Genomic DNA, 6,240 nt, shown 5'->3' on the forward strand with positions numbered 1-6,240 from the left:
GCCCTCAGGTCAACGGGGCGAACGTTCAGGGCTTGAAGATGGGCTTTCAGTCCTCAATCCCCCTAAAAGGCATCTTCCTGCAACCTCCCCAAGGCTGGTTAGCAGCTCCTCAGTGGTCAGTGAGGAAGGTTGTAAGCTTCAAGGGCTGTGGCCCCTCTCCCCCCAGCTCTCCTGGAGTAACAGTATCTGTGCCCAGCCAGGGTGGGGCCGTGCCCTGCTTTCCTGAGTCTCAGGACCCAGTGTTCCTGGATTGGCCTGGCTGGCTGGCTGGCTGGCAGATGAAGGGAGGGGCTCAGTGGGAGGACCAGGAGCCTTCAGGAGGGGGAGTGGAAGGATGCACCCCAGCCTGAGCTTTTGGACTTCCGGGATGTAGCCTCTTTCTCCTCCCAGCTTCTGCCTTGGACCTGGGCAGCCTCCCCTGGCCCCACGCAAGGGAACAAAATTCTTCGGCTGTTTACAATTTTCCACCCTAGCAGCCAAGATCAGCAAGTGCCTTTGAGGTCCCCACCGACCCCCACGGGGTGCCCCCTACCTGCCCCCACTGCTTTTAGTTCTTCAGGCTCAGGGTCCCAGTCTCTGTTTCATTCCCTCCCAGCCCCGCAACCATACTGAAAAGCGGGACCAGGACCCCCCCACACACCATCTTTGCAGCATCTTGGGGCTGTCCCTTGCCCACCTGAGCCCTTTGTGTTGCTTTCCTTGCCCTAGATGAGTTCTCTTCCCTGGGGCAGGAAGGGAGATCTGCAGGGCTGGGAGCCCAAGTGTCCCTGTCCCCACAAGTTCTCTCTGCTCCTCAGCCGCAGGTCCAAGCGTATGCCAGACCCTGGGTGGGGACCTCACAGAGGCAGCCCTCCAGGAGCAGTGTCATTGACTGTGGGTTACGCTGCACTCTGGGAGTCTTGAAGGATTCTGGAATCAGGCAGCCTGGGTCTGAGTCTTGACAGAATGGAGCAAACTAGGGAATGCAGTTGGGGTCCCTACTCCTACCTGCACCCCAGCCCAAGGGCCACCTCAGACTCCTGGCCTCTACGCTTTGCCAGGGTTGCCACGGGCAGAGGCCTGCCTGGATTCTTGCCCCGATGCTACCTGTCAGTGCCACAGTCTTCCAAGGCCTTGGTTTTTCCTTCTGGAAATAACTGAATTGTCACGCCAAATCCTACCACCCCCCTCCTGGCCCCTCATCACCAGCCGGGCCTGCCCTCTGCCTGGACTCTAGGTGGTGTGGCTGGGGTAGGACATCCATCTGAGGAAGGCTAGCGTCAGCCCTCCCAGTGCCCAGCCTGGGCTGGGTCAGGCCTTGGCTCCCCACTCGCACCTGCTTTAGCCATCAAGGCTGGCGGCTCCAACGTCATAACCTTTCCTGGTTCTGGCCACATGGGAACTAGGACTCGCTACCCTGAGGACTTAGGCATTGGGTGGGGGTGGGCCCAGGGAAGCCTAACTGAGGCCTGACTTCCCTGACAGTCCACTACCCACCCCGGGGAGATCTCCTGGGGAATGGTGTTAGAGCCCTTCCCCCACGCGCCCCCAGCCTGGAATCCACGCTCCCGGGGACCCCTGGCCCACCTTTTTGGGAAGATCAGCTCTTCCCCTCCTTGCCCGTTCCCCTTCCCTTCTGAGGGCCATGTCCGTGCTGAGGTGGAGGGGCCGAGGGAGGGGCCGCCAGGAACCCTGGGCCTCTGGCTGTGGCCCTGCCCCCACCCGCTCCGCCCCAGCCCTCCGCCTCCTGCACATTCCTCCTGGGCTGAAGTCAGCCCCTCTGGGATGGGGGAGCCCCCCCCACCAGCCACATCACAGCTCTCCTCTTGCTCCTGTTTTCTTCATTGCCCAGCAGGGTTGGGGGGGCGAAGGGCGGGGGGCGGGGGGGTGGAGCCTCCCTCTCCCCTCCTCCACAGCCTAGGGGAGTGTGGGAGGGGGGTGCCAGGAATGCAGCCAAAGTAGACTGGGGTGGCACTCCATGCTTATTAACATATATTAACATAAGTGCTATCTTCCCTTAATCGGCTCGGGGGACAGCTGCCCGGGAGTGCGGGTTGGGGGGCTCTGGATGCTGGGGTGGGGGCGAACCTGCCCCAGGGATCAGCCCCCTTAGTAGACTGGGAGGAGCAGGGTGGAATCGCGACTGCTGCTCCCCAGCTGTGTGTCTCTAGGGAGACACTGAACCTCTCGGATCTCTCTCCTCAACTGCCCTGCGGTTGCAGCTGGGTGCAGGGTGGGGGAACACAGGGGTCCGCTCTTGGTGCCACCTCCGCACCCGGCATCCTGGGCCTCCAGGCAGACCCTTCACTGCTGCGTCTTTCAGTCCGGCTTCCCCGGAACCCTTCTCGGGCTTGGCTCTTCTCCTGTCCACCCCCGCCCCAGCCCCCAGCACAATGACTGCCTCCACCCTCCACCTGAACCTCTGTCCCTCCCCGACCCCTGGGGACTCCTCAGTCTTCTTCCTCCGAGTCTCCAACCCAGCCCTGGCAGGGGCCAAGCGCCCATCCCTTCTCCCAGAGGCCCCGATCTCAGGGAGAACTTTTTGCCCAGTTAGACGGACAAGGCCCCGCCTCCTCCCTCAGCAGCTCGTGGCCTGACCCCTTCACCCTACTCCCAGGCTGTGCCCTTGTGGTCTTTCTGCCACTCCTCCTCCCAATGCCTCCCCTCTGCAGTACCCCGCCCCCCACCTCAGAGAGCTCGCTGGAGCTTGGGGGTTCCCAGGCTCAGCCTTAGCCGACCCCGCCAGTGCTCCGGGCACCCAATTTTGGGGAAGCAGCAGCTCTTTCTTTGCCAGGACTTTGCTTTGGGCTGTGCTCGCCACACTTTAGGCCCTCCCCTTTGCCACCTGCTAGACTCTCTTCTTCACCATTCAGTATCCAACTTCCCCGGTGTCGTGTCGGTGTCCCTTCCTCTGTGAAGCCCCAGATGCCTAGAACACCCAGGTTCAAGCCTCTCTGCAGGCCTCTGGGTCCCCCAGTGGCTATCATCAGGCAGAGGACAGGTACAGGGAGGGAGGAGATAGAATGCCTGCAGGAAGCCCTTCCACCCTCCTGGGCCTGCTGAGTCGGGTGGTGGGGTGGGGAGGGGGGCGATGGGAGACTGATGGACAAGGGACACATCAAGTCCCTACTTGACCCTGCACCAGCCCCTCAGGCCTTGACTCTCTCCACCCACAATGAGTTTGGAAAGCAGAGTCAATGGGAAGGGACATCAAACTGATTTTTCTCCTAAGTAAGATCACCTGTGGGGCTTATTTCATGCAAGGGGAGAAACCAAGACGGAGAAAAAGTGATCCATGCCCGCTTGGACCCTGGTGTCCATCACCATTATTAACCGAGCAGCTGAGTGGCTGGCAAGTACGGACACACTCACTATCACACAGCTGCACACGTACCCCACCTGGCCCAATGCCCTCCTTGGATGTGTGGTGGGGGCTGGCTTTCCCTCTGGGTGTCCAAGAGGGGTTAGGGGAATGTGTAGCCCCATGACAGGGATGTGGGCCCCCAGGATCTCTTTTCAGGGCAATAGACAGGAAGATTGGGCTCAGTTGTTTGGGAGTGAGCCTGAACCCAGAAGTCAACCACGAGAAGCTACGATCCTGTCCCTGCCCTCTCCCTGACTCCCAGGGCAGCTAGGACCTGGCCTACCATGCCGCAGAACAGGTGGCTGGAGTCAGGGCTTGTGTTCTCCAGCGTCCTGGCTGGCCTGGCATTCTGGGTCTGGGATGGGGTCTGTGGGGGGATAATATGAGGGGTCCTGGGTGGGTGGGGAGTAGGAGGTTTGCCTGACATCAGAAGAAACCGTGGGGCTGCCCAGGAACATGGTGAGGTGTTCTTCCAGGCCTTGGCAGCCCCTGCAGCGTCACAGGTCCCAGATCTCATGGGTCGCCTCCCCATTCTGCACCTCGAATCTTGGCCTCCACCCACCTGTTGTGGGGGGCCTGGACCTGAGCTGCCCACTGGCTCCTCTCCACAGGGTCTCCCTAGATCCTGCCCTCCTAAGCCCTCTGGCTCTCAGAGCTTGTCTCTCTCTCTCTTCCCAGCTGTTTCCCCACCCTGCTGATGGGTTAAAAATACCAAGGCTGCCACCACATCAGTAGCCTGAGCAACTGTTTGGAGTGGGGTGGGCCCTCTGAGAGGTGGATCGGCCTCGTGGAGGTCTCCACCGGCTGGTGACAGCCCACTTCACACTGGGACCCACAAGCTTAGTCTGGAAGCAGGAGCCTGGGTCCCTTCCCTAGCTCTGCCTTTCTAAGAGTCCCAGGCCTCATGGCCGCCGCTGCCCATGGGTGGGGCCAGAAAGATGGGCCTTCTTAAGCTGGGAGTGCTCCAAGGTACACAGGGCCAGGGAGCACTGAATCTCTCTGGCTGCCCTCACCCCGCTGCTCCCGGGGATGAGGTTCAGCCCCTGGAACGCTCCAGGCAGTCGGGGATCCCCAGGAGTCAACCCCATGGAGTTCCTCCCTTTGGGGTGTAGGACACCTGGGATGCCACCCCCCACACCCCTGCCATCCTCAGCTGCCCCCCAAGGCTGGGAATTTCCCAACTGCCAAAGACAAGGAAGAATTGAAAGGCCGCCCCCGCCAGTGCTGGGACAATGGGGCCTTATAGCCTCCAAATCAGAGCAGGGGTAGGAAGGCCGAAGGCAGGTGGGGGCCTAGCTGTCTGCACCCAGGGAAGCCTTGCTTGCCAGGACCCAACCCAGACCCGCTGCAAGCTGGGTACAAGGGGATCCTGGCCAGAATCCTGCAGGGCCCACCCAGGGAGAGAGGCCCTGGGTGCGTCTGGCAGACAATGCCGGCCCCTCAATGGTCCCTCTGTGCGGGGGTTCCCCTCAGGAGGGAAGGAAGGAACCATCTCCGGCGCGGCTTCCTGCTGAACGGGCTTCACGGGGGGGTGGAGGGGCTCCCCCGGAGCTCCCGCCCCGCCCGCGTATCTGGGGCTCAGCGGGGTCCAGGCCTGACCGCCGAAGGAAGGCAGGGATCCTGGGTTGGGCGCGGGATCCTGTTCTCCTCGTCAGCCGGCCCTCAGCCCTCAGTCTCGGAGGCAGCGGTAGCAGGAAAGGCCCGAGGTACTGGGCCGGCAGCGGAGGCTGGGGGATGTTGATCTCCTTCCGATCGGGCGGCCACAGCCTCTCATCTCTTGCCAAACACTCGGGGCCCTGAGGCCGCGCGGGGACTGGCAGGTGTGCGGAGGCGGGGTCCCGGGTGCCCGGCCCCACCCTCCCACCCTCCGCCTTCCCCGCCTCCGCGGCGCCGACCCCGGCCCGGGCCGCTTTGTCCCGCCGCGGGCGCGGAGCCGTCGCTGCCCCACAAAGCTGCCTTTGTGCCCTGCGGCCTCCGCAGGACCGGCTGACGTCAGCGTCCGTGACCAGCCCGGCGGGGCCGGGCACGGACTGCGGCGCCCCCTGGCGGCTGAAGGCGGGGGGAGCTCGCCCCTGAGCCCCGCCCCGCCGAGCCCTTTTCCGTGGGCTCAGCTGCCCGCGGTCGCTGCCAGCGGGACAAAGTCCAAGCGCCTTCCCAGGCGCTCAGGGCTCACCCCACAGGCACCCCCCCCACCCCGCGTCCCGCCGTTTTGTCATCTGCCACTGTCTTCTCCAGCGACGTGCGTGCACTTCCCATAGTCGCACAGAAGCTTCCGCATTTCTGGGGCCCTTGTCCCAATGCACCCAGAGCCCTGCCGCCCTCCAGGGCCACTTGGCCTATGGCTATGGACACACTGAAGTGTGGCCACCTACCTGTCTCTCCCCGCACCCCCTCCCCAGGTTTGGAGGGGGACCTCTGGGGCAGAGACCCTTCTAAACATGGCTCGGGCCCCTACGGTCCCCAACTTTGTTTCGTCAACCCTAAGAAGCCCAGCCCTGAGTAAGGATCTGGGCAACACCTCAGACTGGGAGAGGGGAGGGTGTACGAGGGACTCGGCAACTCCCGGTCTCTGAGCCCCGGGCCTGGGAGGTCAGAAGTCACATTCTCCTCCTGCACTACTCACTGGACACCTCTCACGCTCCCAATAAAGAGGAACCCCTTAGGGGCACCTGGGTGGCTCAGTTTGTTAAGCGACTGCCTTTGGCTCAGGTCATGATCCTGGAGTCCCTGGATCGAGTCCCACATCAGGGTCCCTGCTCGGCAGGGAGTCTGCTTCTCCCTCTGACCCTCCCGACCCTCCCCCCTCTCATGCTCTCTCTCAGTCTTTCTCTCTCAAATAAATAAATAAAATCTTTAAAAAAATAAATAAATAAAGAGGAACCCCTTAGAGGAACGGC

Source organism: Halichoerus grypus, chromosome 1, assembly GCF_964656455.1.
Source record: "Halichoerus grypus chromosome 1, mHalGry1.hap1.1, whole genome shotgun sequence".
Lineage (NCBI taxonomy): Eukaryota > Metazoa > Chordata > Mammalia > Carnivora > Phocidae > Halichoerus > Halichoerus grypus.